The following is a 25826-nucleotide window of genomic DNA, read 5'->3' as shown; positions in this document are numbered from 1 at the left end:
ACCATCTTATGCATGAAGTTTCCTCTACTGATAATATTAGAACAAAGGGTAGGGCAGCATAAAATATGCCTGCACTGAGAAATTTAAGATAATTTAGGATGGGTCAGTGTGAAGTACTGTCAGGCTTCTCCAGATTCATTTTATCATGTCTCAAACTGCAGGGAATATATTGCAAAAGTACTTTTTAGCTTACTGTAGTCCTGGGATGGACATCCTGAGAATCAATGTGTATTTTGTTTCATTCTGGAGAATCTCAACAACAGAAACCTAAAACACTCTTTTAGTATGCTCATTATGCAGTTAAAAGTCAGGTTCTGCCAAAACACCTTGAATTTCCTGTGACTCAGTCGAGGACTTTTTGGACCCTTGGTGGCTCAAGCCACAAGGGAACCATTGGTAAGATCTTTAGGTTTAAGTGGCTTCTTTATTTAACATCTCATTGCCAAGTTTCTCAGCTTTTCCTATCCTCATTTGTGAACCCGAACTCATTTCTCAGTGCAGTTTGCATGCTACCTTTCACTCTGATTTTTCTTTTCTTGTCTGACTTTGCCTGTTGCTCAATGCACGGATTTCTTTCTTTGCCTGGGGCTTTGGTTTACAAGAGATTTCAAAACCCTCACAACAATTGCTTTCTGACCTGGGTGGAATCCTAAGAAAGCTCTCCCCAGCCTGAAAAACCAGGACATCACAGTCACCACACAGTTGTTTTGTGCTTGTGGGCTCAGTCTTTCAACTCTTACGGAAAATCAATCAATACCAAAACCCAATTTTATGCTAACTAGGTTGAAATGGATTTTCCAGGCCACCATTAAAAATCAAAAATTACTCAGACCAGCACAGAAGCCAGCCAATTCTTAGATAACCAGGGTAATTTACTATTGTTTTGACTACTCCACTTATGGTGAACTGGAGATAATTCTGGCCACGTAGGCCCCACATGATGTTTTATTGGCTTGGATGATTTATAAATCCTATATCCATGAGATAATTGGCAACTCACTCCTTCATAGATGCGGGTTATGCAATTGGGGTGGGGAAAGGATTCACTGAAGCTGACCTGCTAGAAATCTTCACTTTCAATCTATAAAATCTAATGTGGTTGAGAATACAAAAAATGTGGCAAAATGTCAATGTTTCGTAAAGTGGTATACAAATAAAAAGCAATATGACCAGTATGATCAAGTTCACCCTCCCCTCAGCCTCTCTGACATTCTAAATGCTAGGATTCTAGTAAATGTTGAAATAATCTGTTTATGGCCTACTTTTTCATTCTTTTCATTTATTTTCTTCTTCTTCTTTTTTTTTTCCCTAAGAAATTAGTCCTGTAGGCATTCACAGTGGAATCCAGCTCCAACTGCAAAGACTTTAATTTCTTTTGTTCCAATGAGTAATTTTCTTTCTCTTACCCATTCCTTATTTTAATTCTGGACCTTATAGATCAATATTACTGTTAATCCACTGCAAGAATAAATAAAGTCAATGTCATAGTCCCATCGAGGGTCAGTTGGGCCAGCTGGCATGAACTGCAGAAGGTAGGGTATATATACATATATATATATGTGTGTGTGTGTGTGTGTGTGTGTGTGTGTGTGTGTGTGTGTGTGTGTGTGTGGTAGTGTCACAAATGGCTTTGCATGATGAGCTAGCCATTGTTATTTGCAGAAAACTATATTTTTGTTAGGTCAAGAAGCCCATAATTCTTCAAGTGATCCCTGAACCTTATTTAATGCTGCAAACCACAAAAGGAGCTGGGTTGAACTTTGGTGTCTGCAAGTTGAAAAGTAATAACTTTCCCCATCTCTTCCGTTAGTGACTTGGGCCATGTGATGAATGCAGACCCTTCCCTCACAAGGGTTTCCTGATATTATACACTTGTAGCAAATAAGGTTAGAACCTTTAAAATATAGCATTTAGTAATGTGCTGGAAATAGCTTCTTCTCGATTCTTTTAAAGGTCACTGCATTTGCTTTCCAGGCGTCGGGTTAGCTGAAGCCTCTACCAAGTGGAACTGAGAACATGCTTGCCTTTGCACTTTCAATTTTCCTGAGCTTCAAAGTAAAAAGGCAGGTGCAACCAGAAAGCGGGATGTGTGTGTGTACATGTACCGGTGTGCTCTCATGATATATACACAGATATATAAATGCATTTGCCAACCAATCTTAATGTTGGTTATGTAGATGCACACTGCTTTTTCAATTGGAGGTAAGGTGAGATTTGTACTCTGACCTGTCCAGAAGCTAAACTTATGGAAGTGAAATTGGGGCAACAGGAGAAAAACAAACTTGGGAGGAAGCACTCAATTATCTGTGCTTTGCCTTCATACTCCATGGACTACATCCTCCACCAAACCAAAGTATGTTAACAAGACTCCAGTCAGATCAAATTAATATCTGCCCACGAGCTTTGTTGCTACTCCACTGAAATATGAATTCATTAAGCCATTGATATAAAGCAAGAAAAAAAAAAAAGGTGGACTACACAGCATTGTTACCAGAATTAGTACCCGGATGGTGGATTGAAAGGAGAGAACTTTCCACACCAACTGATACAAATCAAGGCCAGGCTGGTGGTGAAGAAAAAGAAAGTTTCTTTTGTAATGCATATTTCATTGTTGTTAGAATCATTTGTTAGCACTACCAATACCTCCACCTTCCTCACATCGCCATTGTTAGCACCACCATTAAATCATCTTTATCATGTTTAGAGTCACCAATTAGGGTTTTTCTTGGAAGTATATTTCAGTGAAATAAATGTTTATGTCTGTCCAAAATTCTTATGTTGACATTCTAACCCCCAAGGTATCAGGAGGTGGGGCTTCTGGGAAATGATGAGGTAATGAGGGTAGAACCTTCATGTCCTTATAAAAGACCCCAGAGAGTTGGTTTGCCACTTCTGCCATGTATGGGAGGACACAGCAAGAAGGAAACAGGAACCGGAAAGTGAGCTCTTACCAGATACTACATCTTGATCTTGGACTTCCTGGCTTCTGGAACTGTGAAAAATAAATTTCCATTGTTTATAAGCCACTCAGTTTAAGGAGTTCTTTAATAACAGCCTGAAGAGACTGAGACATACAAAGATTAAAAGTGGCCCATATCCACCGATAACTTGTACTCTATGTACATACCCTAGTTAATTCTGGTTCCTTCTTTACACATTATAAATTCTACTTAGAACTCCAAGCCCAAGATCTAGTTCTCTTTCTGTATCCACAACCTCCCTTCTTCCGAATATCCCATAGTATCCACTGATGGGTTATTAATCTTTCATTTGAAAATATCATTTTTTGTTTGTTAGTCATCTTTTTGAATGTGCATACTTCATTGTTTCAGCTAGAACATAATGGTTTTAAAGACAAAAGTTGTGTTTTTTTAATATTGGTATAAGTGCCATATTATTTAGAGCAGTGTCTTATATATATATATATATATATATATATATATATATATATATCATTATATGGTTGTGGAAAGTCGTCCTTATTTAGCAGAATCAGACTAGGTTGAGCCATGTGAGGCAGAGACCTGGCTTCTAGGAACTGCTGGGAAGCATATGGCGCTGCATGGGAGTGGTTCCCTGTCTCTCTCTGGAATTTTCCCCTTAAGAGAATGGCTCCCCTAACTCCATCCTACCCTGTCCATCATAGAAGAAGCTCCTCCCTGCCCTTGCTTCCTTTTCCTGTACATTATAAATAAAGGAGAGTTGGGAAAGTTGTTGTTGTAAGAGGCCAGAGCTGGTATGACCAGACCCTTTATGCCCCCTCTCATATAAAAAGAATATTGGCTCTTGTGTGTTTATTGAGTAGATAAGTTTTTTGGGTAATTGATAGGAAAACTGCCAACATCCTTCTTTAGCAGTTAACCCTTTTCTCCTCCATGCAGGACATGGCAGAGAGGACACCCACAAATGGTGTTTAAAATTATTTATCAATTTGTTGTTGTAAAAAAAATTCCTATAGGTGTTGCTAATTTAGCCAGATGTGCTGTGTGAAGAGACCACACCACAATTACCTGTGACAGGGACTACCATGAATGCCTGACAGGTGTGGAGTGCATAGAGAATAAACAGCCAAGACAGTTGGAACTTACATTAAAAGGAAAATAATCCTAGGAAAAAAGAGGATGTGGTTTAGTTTGTAAAATGTTCTCTGCATCTGACAGTAGGTTCAGCAAAGTCCATTAGAGTTGGAGAAAAATAGTTTGGAGAGGATGTTAAGGTCAGTCAGAATCACAGGTTTATTCTTCTGAAAATCAGAAACACAAAGGTGCTTAGGACAGAAGAGCTCACTGGACTGATGAACAGCTTTGGAAAGAGGGCTGAGACTGAACAGATGATAAGTGCTCTCCGAAGATCTTGAATAACGGAAGTGTAATCCACAAAAACACACGTGTGGATTGCTTTAGTGGAAATAAGATGTGAGCAAGGACAAGAGGTTACCATAACTAACATGTAGAATGATCTAGATATGGTCAGGGGAGAAATGAATGATGAACAGAGGAAATTGCTTAGACCTCCAACTGTGTAAAAGGCAAAACAGTGAGAGGCTGACGTTGTCTCTTAGCCCTGGAGTTTCGGGGAAAGAGAAGAGATTGCCTTGGCCCCATCCCTAGATAGGCAGATTGATCAGGGACCCCAGTTAGCATGGCAGTAGGAGTGTGGAAGACCCTGCCTGATTCCAGAGAGAGGTCTCTTTAGGCTCCAGCCAATGGTGAGGATGATGAAGCTAAGAGTTAAGTGCAAATAGACTTTGGGCTGGTGAGTTGAGCTCTTTCAACTTTTAGTGGGGAGATGGTATAGAAAATCACTGCTTGGAAGTCAGGAGTACTGAGTTTTAGATGAGCAAATTTAAATTGCAAGTTACTAACTTCTCTGACCTTTGGATAAACAAGGATAAACAGATCATTCATAAGATATCAGATAATGTCTAAGTAAGTATTTTTAGTCTGTGATTCTTTTCTGGCTTTGGTATCTCATTGCTTAAGATTTCACATCATGGTATTGGTATAACTTCTGTAGATTCAGCCCAGATAGTGTTACACAGAGCTCCTACGGCCAGAGACTATCTTTTCCGATGTCTGTATTTTGTGATATATATTGATTGGCATCACATTTTGTTCAAGAAGGCTTTTTTTGTTTGTAGTCAAGTTCGCTGCAGGGAAGCTATGTAGCTATGATAATGACGAGAATCACGAGGATTCTACAAGGCAGGAGTGAAGAACAGAGAGAACTTGGGGGAGAACCAAGGTTTGAATGTGCTTTGTTCATGTGGGGCTTTCAGGGGTGTGAGATGAAGTATATTGATCACTGAAGAATCCATAAATGAGTCTACATTGCTTCCAAGTAAGAGCACACTGTGTTTGTCTTTGAAGATCCACACAACTGTTTATTTTCTTTGACTTTGAAATGTTAGCTTGTGTGAGTTTCAAAATAACACCTGGCTATGTGAAATGGCTTCATTTGGGTTATTTGTCATAAATGAAATAGTGCCTTGCTGCAACTTGGGATTTTTAAGTAACTTTTGAACATATGTACCATGGGAAGTTAGACAAATCCATTCTTTCAAAATGCCGTCCGTAACTGAATCTGATGAAGCTTCTTGATGTAACATCACAGGATGTTGCTTTTCTTGTGCCAGACTAGCTTAGATGCAGGGTAAATGGTGCAGAGTCAAAACCCAGACTCCGGGAGTTGGGTTTAAGCAAGCTTGTGGCAAGCAGCTTGCAAACTCGTTTATCGCAGGAGCAGCTACACATTTTATAGGTTTCTTGCCCAATCACAATGTGCCATGGGGGATCAGACCACCAGGTTCCTATATGGGTTCCCTTAGTAACATTGAGTCAATTTGGGGCAGTTGTGTACTTTCCTAGGTGACCAAAGCGGAACGCTCCTCCCCACAGGTTTTCCTATCAGGCCTGTATGTGCAAAGGTTTTCTTTACACACTTGAGACATTCACTGCTGCCAGCCAAGAACTAGGATTTCTCCCAACAACAGGGATCAGCAATGTCCAGACTACAGAAAAAATTATGGGGTATTTTACCTGGGTTCTTCAACAAGATCCTTATGAAAGGGAAGATAAGATGGAAGCCATAGATTAAAAGAGACTTCAAAATAGACTTAAAGTCAAGAATCACATTATTATTTCAATAGATGCAGAAAAAGCATTTGATAAAATACAGCATCCCTTCATGCTCAAAACACTGGAAAATATAGGGATAGTGGGGAACATTCATTAACATTGTAAAGGCCATCTATGCTAAGCCCATGGCCAATATCATTCTAAATGGTGAGAAATTGAAAGCATTCCCCCTAAAAATTGGAACAAGGCAGGGATGCCCTCTTTCACCACTTCTATTCAACATTGTCCTCGAAACTCTAGCCAGAGCAATTACACAGACCAAGAAATTAAAGGGATATGAATAGGAGAAGAAGAACTCAAACTATCCCTATTTGCTGATGATATGATCATATTATTTAGAGGAACCAGAAAATTCCACCAGAAAACTTTTAGAACTCATAAGTGAATTCAGTAAAGTAGCAGGATATAAGATTAATGCTCATATATCCAATACATTTTTATACATAAGTGATGAATCTTCAGAAAGAGAAGTTAGGAAAAATACCCCATTCACAATAGCTTCAAAAAAAATAAAATACTTGGGAACCAATCTAACAAAAGAGGTGAAAGACCTCTACAATGAGAACTACAGAACACTAAAGAAAGAAATTAAAGAAAACCTTAGAAGATGGAAAGATCTCCCACGTTCTTGGATAGGCAGAACTAATATTGTCAAAATGGCCATAATACCAAAAGTTCTATTCAGATTCAATGCAATTCCAATTAAAATCCCAATGATGTACCTTACAGAAATAGAGCAAGTAATCATGAAATTCATCTGGAAGAATAAGAAACCCAGAATAGGTAAAGTAATCCTTAGCAGGAAGAGTGAAGCAAGGGATATCGCAATACCAGACCTTCAACTATACTACAAAGCAATAGTAACAAAAACAGCATGGTACTGGCACCAAAATAGACAGATAGATCAATGGTACTGAATAGAGGACACGGACATAAACCCAAATAAATAAAATTTTCTCATACTAGACAAAGGTGCCAAAAATATGCAATGGAGAAAAGATAGCCTCTTAACAAATGCTCTAGGAAAACTGGAAACCCATATGCAACAGAATGAAACTAAACCCCTATCTCTCACCCTGCACAAAACTCAACTCAAAATGGATCAAGGACCTCGAAATCAGACCAGAGACCCTGCATCTTATAAAAGAAAAAGTAGGTCCAAATCTTCAACTTGTTGGCTTAGGATCAGACTTCCTTAACAGGACTCCCATAGCACAAGAAATAAAAGCAAGAATCAATAACTGGGATGGATTCAAACTAAATAGCTTTCTCTCAGCAAAGGAAACTATCAGCAATGCAAAGAGAGAGCCTACAGAGTGGGAGAAAATCTTTGCCACTCATACTTCAGATAGAGCACTAATTTCCAGAATATATAAAGAACTCAAAATACTCTACACATTCTCTCAGCCAGGAGAGTGGACTCAGCAGTGGAGAAGGAATGTCCCAGAAAGGTCTTCGAGGGGATAAAACATATATTGGGGGGAAAAACCCTGATTATTCTTCATGAAGTAAGAATTATAATGCACGCCTATAATTACTAATGCACTCTGCTGCAGGACTTTAATAAAGTTGCTGTTTTCGGGCTGGGATGTGGTGATGCCATAATTTGAATGTGCTTTTTTCCCACCAACTTCATATGCAAATTCATCATTGGGCTCACTTATAATTGCAGTGTTTCCTGCGTTGGGCTTAACAGAAGCCTGACAGAATAGTGTTTGCTTAGGCAATAATTTAAGATTTTACCTTATTTGTGATTACTATAGTGATTACTACAGCTACAAGGTATAATTTTACTGTCTTATTTAAATTTTGTGAATTTGAATGTTTTTTACACTAACTTCTCCCAATAAAGTCCACTATGAAAAAAAAATACTCTACACAAAGAATACAAATAACCCAATCAACAAATGGCCTAAGGATATGAACAGACACTTCACAGAAGAAGATCTACAAGCAATCAGCAAACATATGAAAAAATGTTCACCATCTTTAGTAATAAGAGAAATGCAAATCAAAACTACCCTAAGATTCTATCTCACCCCAGTCAGAATGGCTACTATCAAGAATATAAGCAACAATAGGTGTTGGAGAGGATGTGGGGAAAAAGGTACACTCATACATTGCTGGTGGGACTGCAAATTAGTGCAGTCACTCTGGAAAGCAGTGTGGAGATTCCTTAGAAAACTTGGAATGGACCCACCATTTGATCCAGCTATCCCACTCTCGGCCTATACCCAAAGAACTTAAAATCAGCATACTACAGAGGTACAGCCACGTCAATGTTCATAGCTGCTCAATTCACCATAGCCAGAATGTGGAACCAACCTATGTGTCCTTCAATTAATGAATGGATAAAGAAACTGTGGTATATATCTACAATGGAATATTACTTAGCCATAGAGAATAATAAACTTATGGTATTTGCAGGCAAATGGATGCAGTTGGAGAATATCATGCTAAGTGAGATAAGCCAATCTCAAAAAAACAAAGGATGAATGATGTCTCTGATAAGCGGATGATGACACATATAGGGAGTGTGAAGGGGGCAAGAATGGAGGAAGGAGGAAATTTATAGAGGGATAAGAGGAGTGGGAGGAGTAGGGGGGGAAATAACAGAATGAATCAAATCTATTACCCTAGGTAAATGTATGATTACACAATCGTATGCTTCTACTTCTTGTACAGAGATTAAGAGGTATCCCATTTGTTTACAATAAAAATGAATTTAAAAAAAGAGACTTCAAATATGTGTAAGTGAAATGCAATATGTGGTTGCCATTTGCATTCTAATTCAAGAAACTTAAAAATTATGGGATTTGGGAGATAATTACAAATGCAAACCTTGACCAGAAATTTGAAAATGATTTAGGAAATATTTTTAATTTTAAGTTGTGATAATATGTTGTGTTTTTACTTTAAGATTCATTATCTTTTTAGAGATATATGAGTCACATGCTGAAATGCATATAAAATGATATGATGTATAATTTGCTTCAAAATAATATGGGAGGGAGACATTGTTAAAACTGGAACAGGCCATGAGTCGAGTATTGCTGAGGCTGGGTAATGGGTACATAGAAATTCATCGTATTAGTCTGTGTTTAAAATTTCTAAAATAAAAAAAATTAAAATTAAATGTCATGTGTTTGCATTGAGTATTTTCTTTGTTCTTGGAGCTTTATTAGCTCTTCCTCAAGTGACAGGTGAGTGATCAATAGAAGAAAGGAATATAGACACCACTGCCTTTTTGGATACAAGGGCACCACTAGTGCTGAAGTGGGGAAATAGTTACTAATGGAAAGGAAGTATAATTTGATTATATTAATGGATTCCCATCCATCCCCTGACTAGCTTTCCAAGTAGAATTGAGAGTAAAAAGCAACCTTGATTTTTCTGGCATTGCTGTTTCTATGAGGCAATGCTCTTGACCTTTTGTAGAGGCACTAACTGATACTGTCCCTATGTCCTGACAAGTCGTAGCATTTAGAGTCAGAATGAATTCTTCAGGATTCAATGTGATTTACAAGCAACGAATATGTTAGAGACTTAGGATGTTGGGAAACCAACTCAAACAACTATAGGTATTGGCTTCTCTACCCTCCACTTTCTGAACCCCTGGAAATTTGGAGTGAAAAGCTCTCTTCAGATATTATACCCCACCTTCTAATACTGGCATATGCAGTGGACATTTTTTGTCCGAGACATTTTCTTCCACTGGTGAAGTCTCTTCTTTTCTACATTCTACCAATGTGACCACACATTGGTTATGATCATTGGTTCAGGGTAGAAAAAATGTCCCATGCCATGCTAATCAACATGTATCAAATTGCTATTGCAACACTGAAACAAAATAAGTCTGTCCTTCAGGACTTGAACAGATATTTGCATCCTTGACTTTTGTGTTAGTCAGCTTTTTTGTTGCTGTGACCAAAATTCCAGACAAGAACAACTTAGAGGATGAAATGTTTATTTTGGCTCACAGTTTCAGAGATATAGTCCATGGTGGGCCAACCCCACTGCTGTGGTCCAAGGTGAGACAGAACATTATGGTGGAAGGGCATGGTGGAAGAAATCTACTCAGATCATGGTGACCAGGAAGCAGAGAGTGCAAGAGGAAGAGGCTACAGGGAAGATGCACCCTTCCAGGACAGGCCCCCAGTGACTACCTTGTCCAATCATGCCTCACCTGCCTATAGTTACCACCCAGTTAGGCCATGCAAACTAGGATGGACTGACTGATTAGGCAAAAGCTTTTAAAATCTAATCATTTTTACCTCTGAATATTTCTTAATTAACACAGGAGATTTTGAGGGACACCTCATATCCAAACCATAACATTCCACCCATGACCCTGAAAAGTTCATGCTCACCTTACAATGAAAAATATATTTAGTCAACTTCTAAGCATACCCATAATCTTAACAGTTTTGGCATTGCCAAAAAGTCCAAGTGCAAAGTGTCATCTGAGACTCGAGGCAAATTCTTAGCTGTGAGCCCCTTTAAAAATCAAGTTATGCATATCCAATATACAATGGAACAGAGTAAACATTCCCATTCCAAAAGCAGAAGGAAGGGGCATAGAAATAAGGGATAAGGTCAAACAAGACAAAAATCTGGCAAACATGTCCCTTAACTCCACATATAGCATCTAAGACACCTGGTGGGCTTGGACAGTCCCATCCCTTTGGTCTTGTAGATTGCGGTGCTCGTGGCTCTCTGTTCATCTGGCTTTTTTCTCAGTCAGCAGGTTTCTTTTTTTCTTTTTCTTTTCTTTCTTTCTTTTCTTTTTTTTTTTTTTTTTTTTTTTTTGGCAGACAGTCCACATTACTGGCATTTCTTAATTCTTGGGGTCTCCATTCCAGCTTCAGCTTCACCTTCACAGCTTCCTGCATGACCCTCTAAGGGGCAGCCTGCAGAGATTCTGACCCTGGTATACATTGCCTGACCTTCATTTGAAATCTTGATGGAAGTCTCCTGACCCCTTAATTTCAGCACCCCACATTCTTGCAGAACCAGCACTACAGAGATGATACCAAGACATGCTGCCAACTGGCATAGTTACCTGACCCCTTGAATCATGGCTATAGAGGCCTCTGAGTACATGGGGGGCTGAGCATTGTGAAACAACTTTCTACACCCCCTTGTACAACCAGAGTGCCCCCCAACAGGATCTATTCTCAAAGCAATTTTTCCTTCTATACTTTTAAACCTACAATGGTTATGGTCTCTAGAATTCCTGAGATGTCTTTAAGTCATCTTTCACATTGTCTCTGTGTAAAGTCCTTAGCATCTCTTTAGCACTATAATCTCTTCAACAACCATATCTTTCTTGACCCCAGTTTACATGCATTTTTTCTGGTCAAATTGCAATTTTGTAAAATTCCTCTTTTCTGTTTTCTGCTCCTAATTCTTAAAGTAAGCCTGGTTAAAACCTGCCAGTAAAATCCATGTCGTTTCCTGAATGCTGTGTTGTCTTGAAGTTACCTCTTCCAGATTAATCAGTCCATCACCTTTAAATTCAGCCTCATATAAAATCTCCAGACATGGAAAAAATGTAAACACATTCTTTTCCAGAATATAACATGAATAGCCTCCAGTCTACTTCCCAATAGAATCCTCATTCCCCTTTGAAACCTCTTAAGCATAATCTTTACTAGCTGTATTCTGGCCTTCTGATCTCCTACTGGAATCACTCATTAATTTCTATGTATGGAATTCTAAATGGTCTCCTGTCCAAATCTCCACATTTTTCCCACAAACCATTTCTAAAGGCTTCTAAACCACATGATCATGTTATTACAACAATTGCTCCACATCTCAGTACCAATTTCTTTATTAGTCCACTTTTTGTCACTATGACAAGGACAACTTAGAGGAGGGAACATTTATTTTAGCTCATCATTTCAGAGATTTAGTCCATTGTCAGCTGATTCCATTGCTCTGGATCCAAGGTGGGGCAGCACATCATGGTAGAGGGTGTGGCAGACGTCTTGGCAGGTCAGGTCTTGGCAGCCAGGAAGTAGGGGTGGTGGGGAGAACTGCAGAACATGAACCCTTCCAGGGCGTGTCTCCATGACTCACCTTCTCCAGTCACACCCCACCTACCTATAGTTACCACCCAGTTATTCCATTTAAACTTGTAGCGACTTATAAGGTTATAGCTCTCATAATCTAATATTATGAATATTGGATTTTGAATATTCCTTCATTAATGAAGGAGTTTTGGGGGAGCACCTCATATCCAAACCATAACAACTTTGTCAAGTAGTTATTCTCTTAGCAGAAAGGAAGTGGTTAGTAGGACAAAGCTCATATTTTAAATTGCTGAATGGAAAGATGGAGAAAAGTCAGGACTTTGGAGACATAACTGAGAGTCTGGATCAATTAATTATGAAGCTGCCTTTCCTTTAGGTCAATAAATATCTATTATTGTTTAAGCCAAATGACTTGTATTTCATTTCATTTTTAACTAAAAGCATCTTAGTATAAATAAAAATACTTATTCACACAGAAGTGCTGAAGCATTTCAATGAAAATATTTCAATGAAAAATCTGAGAGTGAGAAAGCACTGCTCACTTTGCAACTTGATGTGGTTGGTCTAGGCTCAATATTAGATGTGTTAAGACAAGATTGAGAAGATCTGGTTGGAGACATACATATGTGATGTCATTAGACAGACCTAAAGGCGTGGTTTTGCTGAGTCTGACTCCGGTGGACTCAGAAAATTATTTACCCAGTGAAAGGGTAGAGGTGATACTTCAAGTCTATAGAGTAATCTGCATGATGTCACTAGAGGTTTGGGCTATGAACAGAAAGAAAGGTTCCTTCCTTGGAAAAACTCTGTATAATCAGAATGTATTCCCCCAATGGCACTAGTTTGCTCTATAAGGATGGGTCACATTTTGCTTTCTTTGCCTTTGTATTTATTCATTATGCGGATTGAGTGCCATCTCTCTGCCAGGCACCAATCTAGGTATTGAGAAAAATTCCAGTGCAAGGAGGTCAGGTAATAAGCACATAGACAAGTAGTACCTGATCTTTCCAATGGCAGTAAGTGCTATGGAGAAAACGAAGGTGTGGTAAAACAGGTTAATGTATATCAGGAAGGAAAAATACAATATATAATACATTTGAATAGAAATCTGAAAGTCGTGAAAGAGAGCCATGTGGTATCTGGAGGAAGAACATGGAGCCAGAGACCACAGTCCTCTTTGGCGAGGCAGAGGGACCGTGGTAGAGCAAGCTGAGCACATTAGAGGAGTGTCAAGGATGACCTTGTGGCTAGAAAGGAGTGAATGAGGGAGGAAGTCATAGGAGATGAGGACCCAGAGATAATGAGGCCAGAATGTTGAAGTCATTAAAAGCCAGTCTAAGAGCTTGGTTTAAATTATGGATTATTTATGTTAACAGAACAAACTGAATTTGGATATCAACCACATTTCATACATTTTAGTATGAAAAGGTGATTCAATGCAAATTATAACTTCTTCCTAAAAAACAAGACAAACAACACAGAAGTGAACAAAGAAAAACAATTTCACCCTTTCTGTATCTCCTTCCCACTTTCCACTCCATGTACTTACCCACAGGCTCACAGCTGCAAGCAGATGTTACTATTTTGTTGGATGGCCATTTATACTTTTTTTCTAAGCTTACACAAATGTATATCTCTCCCCCACTGTGTACATGGAAAAAACATGTATGTTTTTCATTCTACATCTTATAAAAATGGAATTCTATTGTGTGATAGAAGTCTGTAGAAATAATTAAGAAGTTATTACTCATAAATAGAGTCCAGATTTGGGGTTAAATCAGAATTCTCTCTCTTTATTGGTCTATCTATCTATATCTCTATGCCTCTACCTATCAATTATCAATCACCATTGGTACATAGACCCTGAAAGTCATTTGCCTGGAAATTCTGGACAAAAATTGTAAAAAGGTGAACAGTGGAAGGTATAATAAAATTTTATAACTGAAAGGTACTTAAGAGATCATCTAATTCAAACCTTCTATTAATTCTGTAAATATGCCCAGTGCTTTGTGCTCAGTGGACACCATGAAAGAAGTCATTAAAGACAAAAAAAAAATTGTCTGGAACAAAATTACTGTCCTTATCTTAGAAGAAAGGTACGTGAAAACTCAAAAAGACTAGGAGGTTTTTCCAAGACACAATGGAAATGATACCTGGGACTTGAACTCAGACTACTTGCCTGTGGGTATAGGACTCTCCATTGTACCTCAAGGTCTATGGCCCTTTTTAACAGTAAATAACGGAAAAGGCCAAGTTTGAGCACTCTAATTTGCAAAAAGTTTAGCTGTTAGAAGTCCAAGCAGTGAATGAAGCACTAGAGAACTCCCATCTATTGGGAGCTAGTAATTACTCTAAGAAATCTTAGTGTAAAAATCTAATTTCAACCCATTTTCTCAGAGGGTAAATTTTATTCCATTTCCTTTTCTCAGGGCTCTGTCATTAGCATATTAAACTAATGAGTGAATCAATTATTTAAAACTGGCAATATTTTTTATTATGGCTAATTAAGTGTTTAATCAGAACATTCTGGTCTTTAATCCTTTGAAAACAGCATTCACCAGAGGATGAATGGAATGACTGGGTGGAACTTTACTGACAACCTCTTGTACTGATGCGAGTGTCTAGGGCAGAAGCTGGAGCCTTAAACAAGAAGGTGAGCAGAAACAAGTCAGAGAGCAGATAGAAAATGGCAAGCCCGCCCAGCTGCAGGAGGAGATGATGACTGTCTGTCTCTAAGACTGTGGGCCATGAGGAAGGGGAACCACCATCCCAACCTGAGGATATGGTTCCTGGAAACCTCCATCACACAATAAAATTGAGATTTAGTAGAGAAAGCATGCCTTGTTTTTCTCCAGAATTTACTCAAGTATTTGACTATATCATTCAAGCTTTACTTGAACAATTATTTTTTTCAGTACTTGTAGAACACTTTGAAGACCATCTGAAAATTATTTACCAATAACTACATGATACTTCTGGGCAAATTGTTGGCTTTAAATATTCATATTAGCCATGTACTTACTTTTATTTCGGGGGGGGGGGGCATTGCTAGGGCTTGAACTCAGGGGCTCTTGACTACTGAGCCACATCCCCAGTCCTATTTTGTATTGTATTTAGAGACAGGGTCTCACTGAGTTTCTTAATGCCTCACTTTTGCTGAGGCTGGCTTTGAACTCATGACCCTCCTGCCTCAGACTCCTGAGCTGCTGGGATTACAGGCATGTGCGACCATACCTGGATTACTTTTTAAAATATTTAACAAGTTCACTGTATTTCATTTTATTGCTATTATAAGGCCAAACCATCCTAAAGGCCTAACCGGATTTTAGTTAAGTCAATCTTAAAAATTAACCCAGAAAATATGTAAGAACCATTTGAGGGAATATACAGAAAGTGGAAGAAAGAAGTTAATTCACATATACATTCATTAATTCAATGTATATGCATTTGTTCAATAATTCCTAAGTGTCAGAAAACACCCTATCACTAGAGATTTTATTATTATTATTATCTGAAGACAATCCATCTGTCTTGCTCTCTCAAAACCTACAGTGTACCAGGAGTACAGACAGACCAGAAATTGCAATGCTATGTACAGAGATAAAGATACATCCTGAAAGTTGTGGGAACCCACAGGAAAGGAGGTTAAGGACTCTTCTGAGAAGAAGTGTATTTAAACAGACCCCAACAGGATGGATCAAAGGAAACCACCCCTTCTAGTAGAAAGTTGGACAAAAGAGCCAACTGATCCACTCAGTGAAAAACAAAAACAAAAACAAAAACAAACATAAATGCCAGATAGGCTATTTACCTTGTTTTGTGTTTTTTATGTATGTCAGTCAATAGATTAGATGTTAAGCCCCCAAACTAGTAGAAAGTAGGAGTAGCAAGATAAGCTGAGCACTGAAGCTATCTTTCACCGTAAGTACATTCGCCAAACAGGTTGAAGTTGAGCTTCCATCTTAATTGACTCACAGTGTACAGGAACAGAAGACATCCCAGTGTAGGTTCTTGAAATTTGGAGAATCCAGTATGTCAATCATGAGGATTAAGCTGAACTTTCAAAGGTCTTTATCCACAATTCAAAGGTCTACTAAAAATCAGTCTACTTCATTTGAGTGTCTTTCCTCTAAGAAAATGCAAATAAAGAATCTTAGCACTAAGTGAAAGAGGACAAAGAACTCCCTTGAGAAATAACAATTTCAAGAGCTCCCCCAAACCTTAGGATTCTGAATTCCTATAAAAATAAAAACAAAATATCCTAAAGATAAGATGTTAGCTTAAACATCCACGTACTAATATTCAGGTTGGTAGTGCTCTTAGACTCCTAGCAGGAACAAACACAAATCCCTTCTGGGTGGGATCACCTTTCACCCACAAAATACAATCCACAAAGAAAGAAGGCACCACAAGTGAAAGTCAAACGAAACAAAATACAGCTTAGAGGCTCCTCAAAGCTTCATGTGTTGGAAGTAGTTAAAACGACTATGATTTCCAGGTTAAAACAAATATAACAAAACTAAAAACATAATTTATGTGCAGAAAATATAAAGTGACATGATAGATTTGAAAACATTTCTAGCAATTTACAAGAGAACAATGGAAATTACCATCTCAATGTTTGGGTTACCCTCAGAATAGATTTAGCTAAGGACAGAATTAATGAAATAGAAGATAAAATCAAAATGCATTAGCAAGATAAAAAGTCATGGAAAATATGACAGAATAGAAGAAGTGAATAGTGAAATGTTGCTGCATATACCTGAAAGAAGAGAAAGAATGTGTGTCAGAAACTGATAGATGCTTAAAAAAATACAAATTCTCTCTTTCCAAGTACCTGGACTGTATTTCAGTCCTATTCACTCTTAAGGGTGGCCATGTGATGGTGGCCAAGGAACACAAATGTTGTGTATGCTTCTTAGACCCAGTTCATAAGCAACTGTCACGTGTTCCTCCACTTTGCTCACTATGGCTAACTAGGATGGAAATAACTTTGGAAAACTTTGGAAATCTGTATGGTCAAAAGGCCAAGTTCCACAACTGGTTTCCTAAGTATCCACATGGATGAGATTAGCTCTGCCTAATCATGCACCTATTCGTAACTATTACAAGAGGAAATCAAAATACAGTTGTGTTGAACCATTGCATGTTTTGGGATCCATTTTATAATCTAAACATGTATTAAAGGCAATATTTTAAAAATAATGGTGGGGATTTTTCTAGAATAGATAAGAGATCCAATTCTCCTATTTGAAATTCCAAACAAATGGGGTAAAACATCCATACTAAGAGAAATGTAAGACTAGTTGCAGGACATTAAAGACAAGAAGGCAACCTTAAAAGTAACTGGACAAAAATGTCAGTTTACCTTCAAAAAAGTAATACTTTAACTGAAAACTGACTTCTCAGCAGCAATAATTAAATCCCAATATAGTGAATTAGTATCTTGAAGTGATACAGAAACAATATCATCTCACAAGTGAATGCCTATAAAATTATCTTTAAGACAGAAGCTGGGCATGGTGGTGCATGCCTGTAATCTCAGCAGCTCAGGAGGCTAAGGAGGGAGGATCTCAAGTTCAAAACCAGCCTCAGCCAAAGCAAGGGGCAAAGCAACTCAGAGAGACCCTGTCTCTAAATAAAATACAAAATAGGACTGGGGATGTGGCTTAATAGTCAAGTGCCCCTGAGTTCAATCCTCAGTACACCCCTCCAAAAAATAGTAATGACAATATAAAAACATTTTAGACAAATACTAAACATTTATCACCAAAGGAGCCCCAGTAAGAAAATACCAATAACTGTAATTCAAGCTGAGGAAAAGTGATTCCAGATGGAAGGTCTGAGAATAAGTGATAAAAATATAGTTGGGTAAACTTAAAATGTACTAACAACGTGGCTGGACCCGGGGGTGCATATCCCAGTGGCACAGTGATGTCAGTTCTCCCAACTTCACTGAGAGAATTTAATGAAATTCCCTTCCAAGTTATTTTATGGATCAACAAATTGACTCTAAAGTGTATACGGAGAAACAAAAGATTCAGAAGAGTCAACACAATATTGAAGGAGAATAACAAACTTGGAGGACTGTCACTATCTTACTTCAAGACTTTAAAGCTACATTAATTGAGATCACATGGTACTGGTGGAAGAGCAGATAAATAGATCAATGGAAAAGAACAGAGTGTGTGGAAAGAGACACCCGTAAATTGAATCAATGACTTTTTTATGTAGGTGTAAAGGAAATTTAATGGTGCTGAACAACTGGACATTCACATGTAAAAATAAAAACAAATGAATCTAAACATCTACTCTACACCATTCACAAAAATTAACTCAAAATGGACCATAGACCTAAATGTAAAATGCCAAACTATAAAACTACTATAAGAAAACAGGAGAAAATCTAGATGAACTTTTTGGCAATGACTTTTAAGATACAACAAAAAGGCATGACCCATGAAAGAAAGAATTGGTAAGTTGGGATGCATTAAATTTTTTTAAAAAACTTTTACTTTTTGAAAGATATTATCAGAAAGTGAAAAGATAAGCATGGACTGGGGACATATACATATATATGCAAATAATATATCAAAGAATTGTTATCTAAAATAAACTCAGACCTCTTCAAGTTCAACAATTAGAAGACAACCTGACAAAAATGAGCCAAAGATTCCAACAAAGACCCCACCATAGAAAATATAGAGAGAGTAAATAAGCATGTGAAAATATGCTCCACATCATGTCATCAGAGAATTGCAAATGAAAGCAATAATAAGATACCACTGCACACCTTCAAGACCAATATCCAGAATAATACCAACATCAAATCTTACCAATAGGAACTCTGACTCTTTGCTGGTGGAAATACAAAATGGTATTGCTAACTAGGAGAGCTGTTGGCAGCTTCTTACAGAGCTAAATATATTCTTACTATACAATAATATTCCTTGATATTTACTCAAAGGAGTTGAACACTTGGGCTCATACAAAAATCTACATACGATGTTCATAGAAGCCTTTTTTTTTTTTTTTCCCCACAACGGTCAAAACTTGAGAGCAACCAGTTTGTCCCTCGGTGGGTAAATATATAAAGAAACCACAGTACATCTAGGTGATGGAATTTTGCTCAATGCTGAAAAGAAATGAGTTTTCAAATCATGAAAAGACATGGAGAAAAACCAAGTGCATATACCAGTGAGTGAAAGAAGTCAATCTGTGAAGCCTACACAGTGTGTGAGTCCAAATACATGACGTGGAAAAGACCAAACTTCAGAGACAATAGGAAGATCAGTGGTTGCCAGGGGTTAGGCAGAGAGGAACAAATGAATAGTGGGATACAGAGGAACTTTAGGGGAGCGAAGCTACTCTCTGCAGTAGTAAAGTGGCAGACTTGTCATTAAGCACTTGTCTAAACCCATAGAAAGTACAACATCAAGAGTGAAGACTAATGTAAACTATGAACTTGGGTGCTAATGGTGTGTTAATAATGGGCTCATCGCTTATAACAAATGTGCCACTCTAGTGAGAGATAGTGTTATGGGGGAAGCCATGCATGCACAGGGACAGGAGGTATACAGGAAATTTCGGTATCTTTCGTTCAATTTTCCTTTGAAGTTAAAACTACTCAAAAATAAAAAGTGTATTTTTAAAAAGCATTAAGAATTGGAAAGTTGGAAATGGAAGTGAATTAAGCAAATTATATAATTGTCCAAATAGAAAAATAAAATAATTCTACAAAATAAAAGGATTCTATTAAACTTAATGTGACTATTTAGTCCATTTGGTCCATTTGGTGAATGCAAAATCAAAATTAAAACTTCAAGAGAATTTCTATACAGAAATAACAGCTAACAATTTTATAAAATATAACATTTATAATAGATAAATATATACTACGTAGAAATGAATCTTACAAAAGCCATGTGAGGCCTTTTTTTAAGAAAAAAAATTAAATAAAAGTTTTTAAAAATGTTCAAGAATGACTAGCTAAATAGAGAGTTACATCTTGTGTCTGTGTAGGAAGTACAGGTATCATAAAACTGTCAGTTTTCTCTAAATAAAGCAATAGGTTCAGTATAGTTATAATCAAAGTTTGAGAAACCTTTTTGGTTTGGTAATATTTAGTAACTAATTCTGAATGTTATGTGGAAAAGCAAAAGTCAAGGCTAGTCAAGACCCTTAAAGAACAGGATATGAAGTAAGAAAGGGCATATCCTAACATGCACACGCACGAACTCAATGTCTTGTGGAATTGACCTAAGAAGAGACAAATAAACCCATCGAAGAGAAAGAGAGTGCAAAAACAGACCCATTATGTGGGAACCAGGGGGTGCTACAGATAAATGCAGTCATTATAGATTATCCAATAACCAGTGCTGGATATTTATTTTCCATATTGATAAATGAAGTAAATGCCCACCTACCATCATATACAGAAATCAATTCCAGTTAGATTAAGGGCTAAAATAAGAATGACAAAGACAAGTAACTTAGGAAAATATTATTTTGATTTGTGGATAGGTTTTTTCCTTAATTAAGAGTAAAAATAAAAATGTAGTAACTATAAAATAAAGCTGGATAAATTCAATTACATTAAGATGAAGCATTTTATGTAAAGATCTCATAAAAAGACTAATTGGAAGACAAGGCCCAAACCTACAGAAGATACTTGCAAGGCTTATGACTGTAAGAAAAAAAATAGTATCTAGATAATTAAGAATTTCTAAAAATTCTTTATAAAAAGATAATCCTACAAAAATAGGGAAAAGATGCAAAAATGCATTTCACAGAAAGTGTGAATGACCTATAGACATGAAACTGTTATCGCTAATTACAGCACAAATGTAAAATACAATCATAATAAAATACCATATCACATATACTAGAAATGCAAAAATTTAAAAAACATTTGGCAGTATCAAGTGCTATCAAGTACATGAAGCAATGAAAACCCACATTCATTACTGGGCCTCATGGAAAACATTGTTCAACACTGGCCATAAGGTGGTATGCGTGTACATTCTATTACTCAACACATTTACTACTAATTATACTTCAGGAAAAATCTTGCATATGTAATCCAGGAGACACATACAAACATGTTCATCACAGAAATGTTTCACCCAGAACCTGGGGAGAATGGGTGAATAAATTACAGTATATTTACACAATGAAATACTACATAGCTATGGCAATAGATGAACTTCAGTTACATACAGTGATATGAATGGGTCTAAAAAATACAATAGAGGGAAGGGAAAACCTCAAAGAATACTTGAAGTATGATTTTCTTTATAAACTTTGAGAAGAGTAAACCTAAACAATTAATGGATTAGTAATAAAATTCATAATAAAACCCTATCAAAAAGTGAGAAAATTATTAACATGAAATTTGGATAGTAGTTACCACTGAGGATGGGGAAGAAACACTCAAACACAGAAAAATGTATAGGCAGAGTTCTGATGTACTAGCAATATTGTATTTTTTAAACTTGGTGATAAATACACAGGAGTTCATGTTGTTATTGCATTAGCTATGCTTACATGTTATATTCACATATATAAAGAGAAAGAGGAAAAAAACATAAATTTTTTTGGTACTTGAGATTGAATCTAGGGGCACACTACCACTGAGCTACATCCCCAGCCCTTTTTGCTTTTTATTCTGAGACAGACTCTCACCGGATTCCCTAGGCTGGCCTTGAACTTGAGATCCTCCTGCTCAGCCTCCCGAGTCTCTTAAATTACAGGCGTGTGCCACCATGCCTGATTTAAAAAAATTTTTTTAAAAACCCAGAAAAAAGAAAAAAATAGATAGCACTTTTGTCCAAAGGTGGAGGGGTAGATAATAGCATGCCAAACCCAGTAAGCTGCTGGTGCTGAGGTCCAGAGTCATTAGTCCATGGGCCAAGCCTCACCCTTGGAACCTCTTCTCTTTCATCTACCTACGCTCCTCTTGGTGTTTCCCTTTCATACCTCTAAGCTTCCTCTATATGCTGACTCCCACATTCTATGACTCCAGTTTATACCTCTCTGCTGAGGGTCTGCTCCTGCAGGCAGCTGCCATTTGCCATCTCTATGTAGTTATGAAATGGACATCTCACTTTAACTTGTCCAAACCCCTGCACCCACCTGAAGTCCAGCCGCTTCTTCAACCTTCTCCTTTGTGAATGACAATTTGATCTTATTGCTGCTCAGGCAAAAGCAAGCACTTACCTTGGATTCTCCCTTAACTTGTTTTCCTAGCTCCCCACATCCAGTCTATCAGCAAATCCCTTTTGCCTCTACTTTATATACCATGGCTGGTGACTTCCAGATGCTTTCAAAGTCATCCTGCCCCTTCTCATGACCACTTTTTCTATCCCCCTACCTTTACCTACTTCCCCCCTTATGTGGCTTCATATACACAAAGTAAAAGTCCACTTTTCCCATAGAGCCTTCCATGATGTGCTTACCCCTTGCTTCCTGGTCCATCTCCCATTGTTTTCTCCCTCCATGATGCATTTCCAGCCATCTTGACTTCGGTGTTGTTGAACAGGTCAAGCATGCTACTATTTCAGGGTGTTTGCAATAGTTGTTTCTTCTACCTAGAATGATCTTTGCTCTGATACCTCCTAAGTTCACTTCCTCAACTCCTCCAAATGTCCCAAGTTTGGCCTTTCCTATCTACCGAGAACCACCACGGGCTGCTTCAAGCGGCTCCGGTTACAGAGCAAAACCGCAACCCCAGGGCTGCTTCAAGTGGCTCCAGTTATGGAGGAAAACCGCAGCTTTTTTCCCTTTTCGCTTACCTAAAACCGCCGCTTACGGAAAGCCGCTTCTCCCGCTTTCGGCCAGACCAGCAGGACATAAGACACCTACTCTTTAGAATTCATGAAGCAGCTTCCCCTTTATTCCAATAACACCCTCAATATATAGGCAGTCTCATGCATAAGCAATTGTAACCAGATATGTCCATCCAATCCTGTTAAAGGTCAAGCAGTCACTCGCTGGAGCATACATGTAAAGTATATCTGTCCACGTGCTAGGCAGCTGAACTGATTATCATACAGCCAATTGTAAACGCATTCTGCCTTTCTCCACACATATTCAGAACGCCATTTGCTCTCTGCCAGTCGCCATCTTTGGATGCACGTGGCGTAACCCTGGGCCCCAGTTCCCCCTGCCACACCTATCTACTGTACTTTGAGTTGCAATCCCTCCCCTCTACCTCCTCCATCTTCCCAGTTTGTGTTGCACAATAGGTACCACTATTTGACATACCATATAGTTCACTAATTTATTTATTTTTCTCTCTTCCCCCAATTAGAACATAAGCTCCAAGAAAGCAGGGGATTTTGTTTGTTTCACTGCTACTACTCTGACTCTTAAAATCATGCTTAGCACATAGTAGGTAATCAATAAAAATAAATCAATTAAAGGGGAAAATGATGCCTTGGGAAAGCTAAAAGAAACAAACCAAGCTCTTTGGAATGCATCAAAGAATGGTTAAGAAACCAGTCTGTAGGTTCAATACTGGGACCAAATCATTACATATACTTCTGCTGTGTTAGTGTAAAGTAAGAGTTACAGAAGATACCTGACTTGTTCAACCTAGCAAACTTCCATGCTACTAATAAAGGCAACTCTACCTGCACCCATAGGAGGCACTGGAGATCTTGCACAGTCATTTGAAGTCTGAACTCTCAAGGTGTTCTGGGTGCATGCTATGTTTGAAGTACCATCTCAGGTGCATAAGCCCATACCACACCCACATGTACCTACATACATGAGTTTCAGAAATAAGCAAGAAGAGGCAGAAGCCATACAATTAACAACTTGAACTTCCTTGTAAAAGCAAATGTGTGTACAAATGGCTTGGTTGTCTGTGATCTTTTGAGCAAAGAAACAAATGGATTCATGAGCAGCCTTCCTGAACTAACTTACTTGTAAGTAGGAGGTATGGTCTACATAGATTTCAGTTCAGTTGTAGTTCATAAACTAAGAAAAATAGTATTTTATAAGCTAAACACCAGTGGGACAAAATTTCTATGAGGCATGTATCCTGAATTGATTGATGATTCTTCTATCACATACAGCCAGCTACATGTACCCATTTTTAACACAAGGACCATTTGGAAGCCCACTATGATAATCCCGTACAATCGATGCTTTGATGGACCATTTCTAAAGGGATAAATTTCACTAGAGCTAATGTGTCCTAAACCACCGTGGCCTCTGTCCAGTAAGTTCACACTTTCAGGCTACTTGACAATTTCAGATTCACTTTTATCTTCTTGCTGATGCATACTGTTAATAAAGGAACAATTAGCATACCCATTACCAGAAGATATTTGACTGTCATAGTATTCCAGAAAACAGAATCCTTATTCAAAGGAAGAGGTGCTCTTCGTATTGCTTCTACTACAAATCTTCAGGTCTTTTAGAACTGCAACTGTAGAAAACACGAGACTTACACGCATTTGCAAGTTGGCATGCTAGCTTGAGATGTAATTGAAGACACATTTCTCCATGGATTGAAGTGTTTTGTTTAGAAATGCATTTCCCATTATATTTTTTTTTTACACATTTAATTTACTTTTCAGAATTGGTCCCTTTCATGGTTTCCTTTTCTTAAAAAAATTATTTAATAGTGTGAGGGAAGGTCTGATGTGGTTTGGGTGGGGCTAAACCAGTTTTGGCCCTTCAAATATTCATGTACTGGAATAATCGCATCCTCTTATACTGGAAAACCATTTGACTTTTCTCTCAAAAACTCACGAGAGCTTGCATCTTCCACTTCCCCTAAATCTGGGTCAATCAGGAGTATAAATTCCAGTCAATTTCTCAGTTTGTACAACCCTGGGAAAATAAAGATCCCATATTTTTGAAGAGCCCCTATCTACGGGTCCAGTGATCTTGTGAAAGGGGGGCTGTTACCTCCTCTCGTTCTCTTCTTCTGGGACTGCCAGGCATGGTAGAGAACAGAAGGACTGGACATCTCCTGCAGAGAAGAGCCACTCAGTCAGTGGACGTCTTGTTCCATTGTGCAGCCCACTCTGGTCAACAGTGCTTTGCGTTGCTAGTGGAAATTCAAGCGTGAAGCCAATTTTTATGCTCTAGATGGCAAAAAAATGCAGCTAATTCCAAAGGGTTTTTCCTTCTTCCCCTGGCAGCTGGTATGTTTACACAGTGGGGATGAAAGGCCTGACATCTGTGTTTACATTTCTACGTCGCAAGGTCCCCCAAACCCACAGTTAGGACTCATTTATATCCAAGCACCTCTGCCCCAGAATTACAACAGCAAAGTCTTTCAACTTCTCCTCGGCAAGGGGCTTTGATCTCCCTGTGCAGAATGTTCTCTGATGAGTTGTGATTGGAAGAGGCGGGCTGGGAAGGTTTTATACTTTGACAGCTCCCTCTTCTCTCTCTCTACCCTCAACCATATAGGAACACGATCCAGACCTTTAAGTACTGAAATTTCTTCCTATAAATTCCATTGAGTCATCAGAATAAAGTTAAAACAGACTCTGGTGTGAATAAAGCAGGGAGTCTCAAAGGAATTTACATTTTTAATAAGCTTCGGCTTGCTAGTTGACTCTGATTTCTAACTCCAGGTAGATTTGAATCAGCTGGTTTGCTTTTGACCTGTGAAAATTCTGCAATCCAGTTC

This window comes from Sciurus vulgaris, assembly GCF_902686455.1.
Source record: "Sciurus vulgaris genome assembly, chromosome: 14".
NCBI lineage: Eukaryota > Metazoa > Chordata > Mammalia > Rodentia > Sciuridae > Sciurus > Sciurus vulgaris.
The sequence above is the reverse complement of the archived record's forward strand: the minus strand, read 5'-3'. Positions refer to the sequence as shown.